This window comes from Euprymna scolopes, chromosome 21, assembly GCF_053919585.1.
Source record: "Euprymna scolopes isolate OS-2025 chromosome 21, ASM5391958v1, whole genome shotgun sequence".
NCBI lineage: Eukaryota > Metazoa > Mollusca > Cephalopoda > Sepiida > Sepiolidae > Euprymna > Euprymna scolopes.
Window position 1 is genome coordinate 104,002,805 of NC_136502.1, and position 15,148 is coordinate 104,017,952.

Here is a 15,148-nt window from a genome sequence, read left to right on the forward strand (position 1 = left end):
TGGGAGTCATTATTTATCAAGGTGATGGAGGTCAGAGCGATTATTATGAAAGGAGAGAAGCTTAGTTTTCGATGCATTAAAATTAATCAGCCAGCTTTTTCCCCATTAATTGTGGTGACGTGTGTATAAATGTCTACAAATGATCTGAGAATGTAATTTGGGAGATCGTTGATTAAGACCATGAAGAGAGTTAGGCCCAGGCTCGAACCCTGTGGGACGCCAGCATTAATACTATGAGTCTCTGATTTCTGCCCATTGACTTCTACTCTTATAAGTCTATCAGAGAGCAAAGATGTAATAATTGAGAGGACATTTCCAGCTATTCCATAGCTGCCGATCTTGTGACGTAGACCTTTATGCCATACTCTGTCAAAAGTCTTTGATATGTTAAGAGTTATTGCTCTAGAAACGAAGAGAGATTCACTAATCCTGTGTAATATTAGAGTTAGTACATCATCTCGCAGAAGGGAAACCATATTGTATGTCACTGAGTAGGTTATTTTTGCTGAGTTGGTTTAAAGGAGTTGTTTATAATCGTGCTAAGACCTCTCAGATGATCAATGATAATGCATCAGGTGGAAAGGAAGATGTTTCTGTTTTTGTTGATGATAATGATGATGTCGTGCGCCAGAATTCAGTCTCTTTGTGTACTCTACTGCGCAAGTGAAAACGGATTAAGTATATGTCGCTGCTCTTTTTAAATGAGCATGGAAAACTGGGTGAAACACGCGATAGGTGTACGATATTTTTTTTGTAGGTAAGGATTTGTTGGATAGATGGCGCCATACTTTAGTACGTATGACGTAGCAGAATTATGTGTAAGGAACGGAAAGGCGGTTAGGCTTAGAAAGGATTTCAGAATCGAGCAGAGAACCCACCTGGCTTTATTTGCCATGTTGATATATGTGAATCAAGATTGTTTAATGTTTCTGGGAAGACTTTTTTTTTTTCTTTTGCTATTTACGTGTTTGTCAAAGATGAAAAGATGGTCAAATTCTGAAGCAGAACTTTTTGGAACTCCAGCATGGAGTTATTCATGAGATAAGAGGAATATATTGGGTATTCCGGCATATTTCTCGAGACATTTCTTTGTTCCATTACTTCTCCTGTTTTCTAGACGGTGATAGATTATTCAGTTTTCCTGACGAAATATTTTCCAATAGATATTTTAACTTAAGAAATTTATCACATTTTTTGACGAATTATTATTATTATTACTGCTGCTACTACTACTATTACTACTACTACTACTACTACTATTATTATTATTATTAGTAGTAGTAGTAGTAGTAGTTGTAGTATTTGTATTATTGTAAGTAATTTGACATAAGAATATATTTGTGTAAAAAAATATTTTAATTTACTTTTACGAATGTTTCACATAAAAGAAAGTTAACAGTTACAAGAAATAAATATTACACATTTCTTAAATAAAAGTAAGAATTTTTTCGCTTATTTTCATATAAAATGTTAATAATAAAAAAAAATAATATTATAATATATAATATCCGTCGGAAGATGTTTCGTCAGGGACGCCAAATAATCTATCACTGTGTAGAAAACGGGAATTAATGCAACAATGAAATGTCTCGAATGTCATATATTTTTTTCTAGACGTTTTTTCTTTACTTCCGTAACGTCTATGAAAAAGTCAGCACATGATCGATGACTTCGAAATTCAATCGTTTTTCTTTAACGCAGGCAAGCCAGATCTGATAATCTTTCTGCTAAAAATCAAGACAGCAGATTTGTTGATATATCTTTGCCAACAAGAAAGTTCCATGTAAAAACGGTAAACCAAAATATTGGAAAACTACCAGAACATTCGAAAGGTATGTATTAGTTAGAACCCAAATCAAAGTCCCCGGAATGAAGCCCAAAAGATACAAGAATCAAGATTAAATGAAAAAAGATTTAAGGCTAAAATGGATTTTTTAATGGAAATCGCTCGAGACAAGGCATGAAGCCATGTAATGTAAGTCGTTAACAACAACGAAAGATGATTATTCCTATTTTCTTGCCTCCCCTTGAGGGCAGAGTTAGACATAAGGTCAGTTTGTAATGTAGAGAAAATCCAGCTCTCCAAAAAGGGTCACTCTGGACAGGAAAAAAAAATTAAATTTGTCTCACAGTCATGAACGATTTCTCCTCAACTGACCGAGAACAGAAAAGGTAAAGTGTAGGAGATGTCTGTTGACCTTAGTCTTGAGAAAACCGAAGTTATACATAGAAGGAAAACAGTGAGCAAAAAAAGAGTTCCACAAGCTTTCAATTCTTGGAAAGAAACTACTGGAATAAGAAGCTGTATTACAATGAGGTATTTAAATAGCTAATTGAAGAAGACCACTTGATCAACGAGTCAAACGTGCTGGAACAAAGGAAGCAAGGAATAGATCAGACAATTCTGAAGAACACATGCCAGAATTGTATTCATAAAAAAGACTGAGACTAACAGCATCGTGTCTATCGGAAAGAAAATGTGGAGATCAATCAAATTGCGAATACTTTTCTGCACCTTATCAAGATGCTTCAAATAAGACAGAGGTTCATGAGCTATATGCCCAGTCTGTTAAATCCAAGGTAGCTGATCAACGGCTTGGATCCCACCAGTTTTGGCAAATAACAAATAGGATCCTGAACAGAAGTGTGCGTTCTACCCCAACCATTATCAATGGACCAGAGGTCATCTCGTCAGCGTCAGACAAGGCAAAACTACTTGCAAAGAACTTTGCAGCTAATTCTACCCTATGCGACAAAGGCCATCAACTCCCCATATTTCCTCCTATAACACAGAACAAGCTAGGTAACATACAAATATCCGTGCATGAGGTCGCCAAGCTAATAAAGAACCTAGATTCCAGTAAAGCAACTGGCCCTGATGGCATCCCAATTATAGTGTTAAGAAAGCTTCAACCAGAACTTGCTCCCATACTTACGAAACTATTTAAGCGCTGCCTTAAGAAGAAGTGCTTTCCGACTCCCTGGAAGACCTCATCAGTTTGCCCTGTATTTAAGAATTCAGGTGATAAGTCATCTCCCTCTCAGTACAGACCTATAAGTCTCCTGTGTGTTATGAGTAAGTTGCTGGAATCCATATTAAATAGAGAAATAGTCAACCACCTCAGCAGGAATAACCTTCTTAGTGACACACAATATGGTTTCCGCTCTGCAAGATCTACCGCAGATGTACTGACGGTTATATCCCACAGGATTAGTGAATCTCTTGACAAAGGCTTCCTTTCTAGGGCAATTGCTCTTGACATATCAAAGGCCTTTGACAAGGTATGGCATAAGGGTCTACTTCACAAGATTTCCAGCTACGGTATAACTGGAAATGTTTTCTCAATCATTAAATCATTTCTCTCCAATAGGCTCATAAGAGTAGTGGTAGATGGACAAAAATCGGAGGCCTGAAATATAAATGCTGGAGTCCCTCAGGGGTCAATCCTGGGCCCAACTCTCTTCCTGATCTACATCAATGACCTCCCTAAACACATACTTAAATCATTCGTTGACATCTATGCTGATGACACGACCATCTGCGGCAACACATCAAAGGCTGTAAATGACAAAGTTCTCTCTGATTCTCTCTCCTCTGATCTCGAACGCGTGGTTCAGTGGGGGAAGATGTGGCTGGTTACCTTTAATGCATTCAAAACCAAACTCCTATCCTTACATCATCAACGCTCTGATCCCCAGCTGGCATCAATTGTGATGGATGGCTCTCGTCTGGGTGAGACCCCGTGTTTTGACAAGCTTCTGGGTTTGACCTTTACTCCTGATCTGAAATGGAACACGTACATCAAGTCTGTTGCCAAGGTTGCTGGAAAGATGGTGGGATCCTTCTACCGCTCCAGAAGATATCTCACTACTGATGCAATTCTCTATCTATATAAAAGCCAAGTACGGCCAAGGATGGAATACTGTTGCCATATCTGGGCAGGAGCTGCTAGAAACAGCCTATCCTGCCTTGACAGAGTACAAAATAGACTTTGTGGCTTAGTGGGGTATGCCCTTTTCTCTACCCTGCAACCTCTCTCCCACAGAAGAGACGTTGCGAGCCTATCCTTGTTTTATCGTTATTTCCATGGCAGGTGCTCGTCTGAACTCCAATCTCTGGTCCCCCCTCGCCAATCTTTCACGAAAAACACCCGTCTAGCTGAATCCACTGTGAAAAATTTCCCCCACTCTATATCTGTGCCTACATCAAAACGTGGATTCCATGAACAAAGCTTCTTTCTTAGAACTGCACGCCTGTGGAACTCTGTTCCATCTGCCTGCTTCCCTCCGGACTACAACTTGGATGTCTTCAAGTCCAATGTTAACAAATTCCTAATGAACCGTCCCCTTAATTAAACACTTCATCAAATCTCCACACTAACGTAATGTACTTGCAATAACCTTTATCCCTGAGTGGCTTCCGGGCCTTGATAAGTGGTGATCACTGTGTAAAAAAAAAAAAAAAAAAAGCTCAAATATGACAGTAGTATTCTATATGTGGTCTGAGAGCGGATTTGTAAAAATAGAGAATAGCTTCAGATGTAAAATTAATTGCGTTAACTGCAGTCAAATACTATCTGACATGCGATTTTAAATATAATTATTTAATTAGTTCAAATATTTTTTTAAAAAAATAGAGGATTTATTCCCAGATGTACGTCTGACAGCTGAAAAGTTAAAAAGAAGGTAGAGAGTGTTGCTTATAGTTCAAGCACATCACTTAGTTGTTTACTGCTTTTGTTAGAATATCTTGAACACACATTTTTTTTTGTTCAGTTATTTCTGATAAACATAAGATTTGCACCTACTACTTTCTCTGTCCTCATATCTGACATTATAGTCTAAGACTGAACAGAAGTACATCTTAACTATAGCGTTATTTCCCCGATTTCTGTGGAATTTGAACAAATATTTTGAAAGTTATGCTAAGTTTTCTATTTTCTGGTAATTTTAAGTGTGTATCACTTTATGCAAGTGTTTAAAAATCTATATTTTAATTTTAAATAAAACAATATTCTAACTTCATATTTCTATTTATATGAAATAAAGAACATATCCTGTAACAATATTAACCAAAAACAAGAACGAATTTCATAATATTTTATTTAAGGAAATATTTATTTATCAACATAAACTCCCATGCTTCAAAATCACTTTGAATAGCTGATACTGTCAACTGATGATGTCAATCAGCAGATTTGAGATGATGTGATGCTGTGGGAAACTTCCAAACTCTTCCTCCAAAGTTCATCCTTCAACTAAAATTGAACACCTCCTTCATAAAATTTCATCTTTATTATTAACCAGAGCTACTCAATTGGGTTTATATCTGGAGAACACGGTGGCCATGTCATCAAATTTTCTTCACTAATGCCTGATGACTTAAGGTAGGATGTTGTAGTCTTGGCGGAGTGGGATGCTGCATTGTCATGCATAAAAGTCAATTTGCAGTGACATGCTAATGGAAGGTCACTAAGCCATGGTGACAAATGCTCATTTAAAAATAAAATATAAGACTGGTTTGTCAGTTTGACACCTTCTGGCACTCCAAATGGTCCAATTAGTTAATTGCAGGTTATTCCATCCCAAAACATGACACCTCCACTTCCATGTTGATGTTAGAATTGACGAGAGGTAGGGAATCCAAGAGGACTTCAAACTTTGGCCCACCTATCTGGTCCATGAAGGGTTGCTCTGGCCTTCTCGGTAAAAAGAACATTTTCAAAGCTGGTTTTCGTCTATTTCTGAACCCAAGCCAAACGTTTACCTTATGAGTTTGGTTTAAAACAAGTCTTGCTATGGGCTTAATACTTATTCCAATTTTGTTCAAGACATTGCAGTGTGCCTTTCTGGATGGCGAATTTTTCTAATATCATGAGCAGAAACTGATTTTTTGTGTTTTTTCCTTCTTTGATTTGATATTTGGATTTTCAATCAATGAAGACAATGTTTTTTTGTTTTTTTTTATCTCTTCCAAGCTCCTTGGCTAGATCTATGAGAGATAAATCTTCTGCAAGGCCTGCAACAGCACGTTCCTTTTCACTAGTTGTCAATAGACCCTTACTAGGAACTTTGAGAGACCTGCAATCAAGTGATACACACTTAACATTACCAGAAAATAGAAAAATTAGCATAATTTTCCAAATATTTGTTCAAATTCCACAAAAATCAGGAAAATAAGGTACCTTGTTATGCTCTTCCAGTGTACCAAATTTCATAGCAATTTCAAAATTAAAAATATATTGGCCTACAATAAAGCGATATACAAGGTTTATATAATTTAAATTTCGACAAAATAGGATATATTTGAGGTTTTAACAGGAGCTCTACCCTCATACCCCTTTTGGGGTTCACTTAGAGGCTTGGAACATTTTCATTCTCTTGTGCGGTAGATGTTACCTCAGAATAAACTTTTGGATTTGATGCTTATCCTCTAACGTTCTCTTTAGTGAAACACACACACACACATAGAGTTTTATATATAAGAAAGATCAACAGATGAGGATGATTGCTTTACATGACATCAAGATGAACACAAGGTGAGAAACTGTCAGTCAACATCTTCTGTTGATTCTACCGGGAGCAGAGAACTCATTTTCTTGGCTAGTGTTAATTCCTCTTGATGGGAAGATCTTTGATTGGTGGAAGGGGAGGGGGAAGAAAAGTAAATCGCGTGAACACAAAATCTCATTGCAACTCTCGTACTAATGGACGCTCAAGAATTACAACCAGAATTCATCCTCATTTGCTGGCTAGAAAAATATTTTAAATAAATAGAAAAAAGGTTTGCTAATAAATAAATAAATTTAAATGAATAGAAAAAAAGGCGAGCCAAGATCAGAGTGTAGTATCTGTTTTGATGCTGCACTTCATTTTTTTTGTCCCGGTTTGTGGAGAGGAAATCCTTCATGACCGATACATTTTTAAGTTACCAACCAGAGTGCCCACTTTTGGGGAGCTGGCTTCTCCCTACATTAAAAACCGACCTTATGTCTAACTCTACTCTCGTGGGGGGGGGGGCAAGTATATAATTTTTTGTTTGCTTTTTTAGATAAATATTTTAATTTTATGATTCCATTTCTACACTAACTCTTACATTTCTTTTATTAATATATACTAACAGCTGCAGAAGACGGTGTTCGACCACCTTTACAGGCGTAACTTCATATTCTTTTTGACTGACGGATGCCAACAGCGTTTAATATAAGAGCTGATTCACAAAGCACGTCTCTATCTTTTAAAGCATGTCGAAAACATGTAGGTTTTAGACTGTCCATATATATATTAAAAAAGTGCGCCGCCGAAGTAGCTCCAGTTCTCTCCAAACTTTACAACAAATGCCTCAATGAATCTTGCTTTCCTGCCTGCTGGAAAACTGCTTCTGTTGTACCAGTTTTCAAGAATTCTGGCGAAAGAACTGACCCAGTAAATTATCTTCCCATTAGCCTCCTCCCACTTTTCGCCAAAATATTTGAGTCTATAATTAACCAAGCTGTAGTCCACCACCTTACAAATGCTAAACTTCTGACCGACCAACAATATGGATTTAGGCAAGCTTCTTCCACACCAGACATCCTAACTGTAATCTCTGAACATATATACCATTCACTGGACAAAGCAGGGGAGAGTAGAGCAGTAGCTCTAGATATATCAAAGGCTTTTGACAGAGTATGGCATGAAGGTCTTCTCAGGAAAATCAGATCATACGGTATAACTGAAAGAATACTTAACATAATTAAATCCTTCTTAGAAAAGAGAAAAATCCAGGTTGTCCTCGACGGTTGTACATCTGAACAATATGATATAAATGCGGGAGTGCCTAAGGGGTCTATCCTTGGACCTTCATTATTCCTAATATTCATAAATGACCTACCTCACAAAATTGTCTGTGAGATGGGTATATATGCTGATGACACCACGCTCTATAACAGACATGACAGGAAAACAAATAAACACATATCTAAAGAAATGGCAGAAACACTAGAGGATAACCTCCAATCTGTAGTGGAATGGGGACAAAAATGGATGGTCACATTCAATGCTGCCAAGACTAAACTTGTTCCCTTCAATAATTACAAGAAACCATCCCTACCACCAATAGCAATGGCCAAAGACTCTTTATCTAAAAGTACATCTTTTAAACTCCTTGGTCTAACGTTCGAAGTAAACATGAGTTGGGACAATTACATTGAGAGCATTGCCAGGACTGCTGCAGAAGAAGGTAGGCTCTGTCTACCATGCTAGAAAGCTACTAACACCCGAAAGTATCTTGTACCTCTATAAGGCCACCATTCGCCCATGTATGGAGTATTGTTTTATTTGGGCTGGTGCATCTGCTACTCGTCTCTCGCTCCTAGACAAGGTTCAAAAGAGAGTTGCCAACCTGATAGGTCCTGAACTGTCATCTAAGCTTCAGCCTCTGTCCCATCAACGAAATGTAACATCCCTCTGCCTGTTCTACAAGTACTTTAACGGAGAATGCTCCAACGAACTGCAAGCACTTGTACCCCCTCGACTTAAATACCTCAACAAACCCGACAAGCAGCTAAATTCCACCCCTTCACAGTTGAGATTCCTAGATGTAAGAGAGCCTTCTACTCCAGTAGTTTCTTCCCCAGAACCGCTAGACTTTGGAATTCCCTTCCGGGTTCCTGCTTCCCCAACTGTGCTGACATGCAGAAGTTCAAGTATAACGTGAACCGACATCTTGCTGTCCAACTCCCCACATAGTACCCCTGTAGCTTATGTCCTTGATAGTAGTCCCCTACATCAAAGTGCCAATGTGCCTTGTTTGGGGTGAAAATGTAATTAAAAAAAAAAATATGACTACTTCATCTAATCAAATAAATTAATATATGAAAGTATTGTTTTATGCGTAAACTTTAAGTATTTATTTCAACAGTGCTCAATACATAGGTATCCACCTCTCCCTTCCTAATCATAAATTATCATACATACATATATATACATATATATATATATATATATATATATGTATGTATATAACTAACATAATAATAATAAAAAAAAACAGACACACACACACACACATTTAACTACACCTAGGTTTAAAATAGGTCAAATCACTAGATATCTACGCTTCCCGCTAAAAAAGCACACACAAAGGAAGGGGTGAACCCAAGGTCAACTAGGCCTTTGTCCTGTAAGTGCCTGCCCATTGGCTGATTAGGAAGGGAGTGGTGGAAACTAGGGATCTGATTGGCTAACTAAGACTAAAAACCCAATAGAAAGTGCATATATAAAAACGCAAGACAGCCAAAAAATACTCGCATAAGCCTGACAAATCCTAGCATGGATGAAACGTGGAATATTCCGTGTAGCTTAATTGCCATATATATTTTTATAACTTACTATATATATATATATATATTAGCAGGCCATTCGGCATTGTTCGGTCATAAAATATGCATAAATATAATATTTTAATTAATACTCCATCCATAGCCTTGAGCCCCTGGAAAGACATAGGCCATCCACAACTTTGTAGATACTTTTGTAGTGAGGAGTTCTTTTTTTGGCATGAGGGTGCTGGCCACATACCAACCTTTCCAGAAGGTACCTACAGCACCTAGCCTTCCCAAATAGTTGACCATCTGGAACTGGCCAGGCTCAACATTGCTTAACTTTGGTGATCTGGCAAGAACTGGTGTTTCAGCGTGATTGTGCCGTACATTTTAATTTATACAGATTTCTTATTTATTATGAACAGAAATAGCATAGGTATTAAACTACCATTAAAATCGTTTTTAAAAAAAATATGGAGTAAAACCAAAAATAAAACTGCTAAGAAATTAAGACATGTGCATGTATTATGTTTTTTTTTCTAAACAGTTCACTTCTTGTAAATAAAAAAATACTCGAGCTGAGACCGAAATCAAAAACTAACGATAGAGAATCTAGTGTGATAACCATTAGGCCAACTTGATACGTTCTTTAAGAAGCGTTTTCGAAGCTACTTATAAAGAATCTGTCATTTGAACAATTCACACATGTGCATTTGTGAAGCAGTTGACAATCGGATAAAATCCGATGACCCTCCAAGTACCAATTTTTAAATTTTGATACCTTAGCAGCCCTTTTTTCCGGATGAAAATCGATTAAAAAGTTTTCCCCATGATTGAATACCTTATATACCAAATTTGAAGTCTGTAGATCCAAAATTCATTGAGTATATAGGTTGAGAAGTATCGTCACACACACATACACTCACTTGTAAAGATATATGTTGCCGTAAATAATAAAACACTTTTTAATGATCTATATATTAATACCATAGTACCCTTAATGTACGTACATGTGTCACGGTTTCCAGATTATAGATTATTCGATCGGGAGATCCTATTTATCAAAAAGGAGGGTAAAAGGTTATAACATACTACGAATATTAAATTAGTATATAGATACGTTAATTTAATGTTCGTAATATGTTATCAATTTCTATCCTCCTTTTTAATAAATAGGATCTCCCGATCACCGTAGACGTAATGTAAAAAAAAAAAAAATAAATAAAATTAAAGTAAAAAAAATGATGTCGTTTTTGGGCCCTACGTGGAACTAAAATATACCTTCTTCTGACTGTAGTGACATGCAGAAATTTAAATGTAATGTGAACACACATCTTGAGACACATATCCCCATTTACGATGCCCCGTTTAAATCTGGCCGCTAATTACAGTAGCTCTTCACGCTTTGGTAGCCACATGCTTTGTTTGTGATGATAAAAAAGGAAGAAAAACAAATAATCTCATCACAAGAGCACCATCTCATATTAAAACCAAATATCTCTAACCCTAACCATCTCATATTAAAACCAAATATCTCTAACCCTAACCATCTCATATTAAAACCAAATATCTCTAACCCTAACCATCTCATATTAAAACCAAATATCTCTAACCCTAACCATCTCATATTAAAACCAAATATCTCTAACCCTAACCATCTCATATTAAAACCAAATATCTCTAACCCTAACCATCTCATATTAAAACCAAATATCTCTAATCCTAACCCTAACCATCTCATATTAAAACCAAATATCTCTAACCCTAACCCTAACCCTAACCATCTCATATTAAAACCAAATATCTCTAACCCTAACCATCTCATATTAAAACCAAATATCTCTAACCCTAACCCTAACCATCTCATATTAAAACCAAATATCTCTAACCCTAACCCTAACCATCTCATATTAAAACCAAATATCTCTAACCCTAACCATCTCATATTAAAACCAAATATCTCTAACCCTAACCATCTCATATTAAAACCAAATATCTCTAAGATAGATAACTCTTTTTCCAATGAAGATATCTTCTTGATCTTCTGACTAGGATCCAATGGTAGTATCTGTTCTGTCTAAAAATGGTATAATGATATCATGGGGTTTCTGTTAGTGCCGTGCGACCATACAATGAAAATATGTCACAGATTCCTACAAAGATATTGGAGATAAACCGTAATAACCAGATATATTCTGACACTACATTAATCAGATTACTTAGATAAATAATTTTAGAGTTTTAACAAAAGGGCTACAGTAATATCGCAGGGTCTCTATTCGCACCGAACATCCACAGAATGTCCTGCAGCAATATATTACACATGAAAGATGCTGCTGTGGAATTTCCACAGATCCCGCTGGTTATTAATAAATATTTTTAAATGAGGAATCAATTCGAGTGAAAATTTGAATTTCGTTTTTAGGTAAGCACGACATCAGGTCAAATTCAGCGATCGTTTTTGTTTTGATTAAGCTTATTCATATAATGTTGACACATTTCAGGCTTGTTTTTCTCAATTTTACATGTGGAATACTAAATGGATTTGGAATGGAAATGCTTACTCATTTAGTAATATTTAACAGATAAAACAGCATAAAACTATTTGTAGCAAATACCGAATTTTTTCTGACCGCAACCTTAAAAAATATTGTATCGGTATCATAACCAGCTTTGGGTGATACTAAATCTGAATATGAAAAGTTTGCAAATGTATCTTTGGTAGTTTCTGAGTTCTAGCCGAACACAAACACAGAACATACTCTGGTTATATAATAGGTGATGTAACTTATTTTTAATATACTAGCTGGCAGCCTGGCGTTGCCCGGTCATACAATATACCGCTTAGACATGATATTTTAATTTATGCACATTGCATATGAATTATTATAGAATCAATCTTCTATTGATTATTATGTATTACGAGGAATAAGTTGCCCGACAGACTAATTTGCAAAAATAATTGAATAACAATGATAATGTCATTCATCAAATTCCGTCTGTGTTTGTTTACAATATCACGTCAACTTGACGATGAACGCCCTGGAAAAGTCACTTCTGATTAAAAAAACGTTTTAAAAGCGAAGAAATGATTTGCGGCGATTTTAAATGGTACCTCTTCTTTTATTGTAAATTGAACTCATTAATAAGAAAAAAATAAAATAAAATGGTGAGATACACACGGGCTTAAACAGATCACTCGATCTTCAGTAGAATACTCTACCACTAAGCTATTTTTCTAGGTTATAATAAAGCTGTTTTTTGTTTTGTTTTGTTTTTTTTAGAAGAAATGGTTTGCTGAAATTTTATTATCTCCCTCCGCCAGTGCAACGTAAAATATTCCTCTGTAAAAATTATTTTTTGTAACTATAAAAGAGTATAAAGTTATTTTTAAGATCCGACTTTTTTCGATTTTCGATACTTATCGGATGAATTTCTGTCCAAAACATATCTAAGAATACTCAATGCCTCTGTTCAGTCTCAAAAGACAAAGGATACTCCCTGTAGGGGGAGCTATGCATGTAATTGTGAGGCAAGGGTTGCGCAATCCCAAACCACACCTCTCCTGAATTGGCACTGTTTGAGTACAGTGGCAAGGACAAGTCTAGGATAACTGGAAACAATGCCGAGATAAGCGGAGAGTACATACAGCACTTGGAAGTCCAAAATGGTCACCTATCTGGTAGTGGCAAGGCTCATCATTGCTTAACTTTGGTGATCTGGCGGAAACCAGTGTGTCGAACATGATTATGTCTAAGAACACTACCAGCTCTATAAATTAGCTTTGCACAAAATTTGCAAAAGATAGGCTGAGCCGTTTTGGAATCTATAAGGAAGGAACTGATACACACACAAAGTGACTTTTATATAATAGTAGAGATAATGATGCCCTTATAGATTTATAGAAAAGTATTGGCACATAAGTAAAGAATGAAGAAACCAGTTTTTCAATTTCTCCAAAATAATTTTTTTTTTTTCCGCATTCACAAATTTGCTTCTCATCAGTTCACACTGAAGAATTTCTTAATGACGAGATGAGCTAATTAATCAGAGGAATAATATTCCCATTTAATGAGGAATTGTCCTTGCTTCTAAATCAGACCAATTAATTACGGGCACCAACTAGGATGGCCAAATATCAAAACCATTTCCTTGGAGTCACATCTGAACTTTTACTTGTTTCCGCCTGCCATCGAGGCTCAAGATTAATGCATATGTTGATTTATTTATGAAGAAGTCATCACTTATCAAACTTGAAGGCCACTCGAGGATAAGGATTAATGAGTGTAAGGTGGTCGGTGAGACAACAGTGTAGTGATCGGTAGTAATGAAAGTTTAGTAGAACTTGATTATTTAAGAAGGTACTCAACAAGAACTTATTTACATTAGACTTGAAGATGACAATGTTATAGTAAACAACCAAGTTCTCTCCGATTCTCTCTCCTCTGAGCTTGCACAAGTGGTACAATGGGGAAAGAGGTGCAGTGTTACTTTTAATGCATCTAAAACCAAGCTTTTATCTTTACATCATCAACGCTCTTATCCCCATCTGGCATCAATTAAAATGAATAGTTCTCATCTTGGAGAGGCCTCATGTTTTGACAAGCTTCTGGGCTTCACCTTTACTCCTGATCTGAAATGGAACACATGCATTAAATCCATTGCCAAGGTCACTGGAAAAATGGTGGGATCCTTCTATTGATCCAGCAGATATCTCACTGCTGATGCAATTCTCCATCTATATGAGCCAGGTACATCGAAGGATGGAGTACTGTTGCCACATCTGGGCAGGAGCTGCTAGAAAAGACTTATCCTGCCTTGATAGAGTTCAAAATAGACTTTGTAGCCTCATAGGAGATGTCCTTTTCTCTTCCCTGCAACCTCTTCTTCACAGAAGAGATGTTGCGAGTTTGTCTCTGCTTTATCGTTATTTTCATGACAATTGCTCGACTGAGCTCCAATCTATGGCCCCCCTCGCCAAACTTTCACAAGAAACACCCGTCTCGCAGAAAACACTATCAATAATTTCCCCCACTCTTTATCTGTGCCTAAACCTAAACGTAGATTCTATGAACAAAGCTTCTTTCTTAGAACTGCACGCCTATTCAATTGTCTTCTGTTTTCCTGCTTTCCAGCTGACTACAACATGGTTGTCTTCAAGTCTAGCGTAAACAAGTTTTTGATGAACCGTTCCCTATAAGTTAACAAATTTACCGAATTTCCATTACTAACGATTACTGTATTGTCCAATTGTCTACTCTACATGCTTTAACCCTTATCCTCGAGTGGCCTCTTGACCTTGATAAGTGGTGATGCTTTTGTAAAAAAAAAAAAAAAAAAGTTGAAAAGCAGGCCCATGGTACAAAGTTCTACGAGCGGATAATTCTAGAGAAAAAAAAGCTTTCTTTATGGAATTTATGTTTAGATTGTGGTACAAACAGAGATTGGGGTAAATTGTTGACAGTGGTTGTAGTTAGATGAGAACTTTTCATGCAAGTTTTGCAGAGGGTGAGCAACATACATTGGCGCTCAGTCGAGAACTTGCCATGAAAATAATGATAGAGTAGAGATAGGCTCACAACGTCTCTTCTGTGAGAAAGAGGTTGCAGGGAGGAGAAAACAATATCGCCTATTATGTTTAAACGCGAGTTTTGAACCCTGTCGAGGCAGGAAAGAACGCTCCAAGCAATTTCCCATTTCCCAAAATGTGGCAACAGTATTGTATTTTAGGACGTATTTAGCTTTTGTGCAGATAGAGGATTTTTGTTTATGCAGGAATCATCACTTATCAAGGCCCGGAGGCCATTCGAGGATAAAGATTAATGGGTATACATTAGTCAATG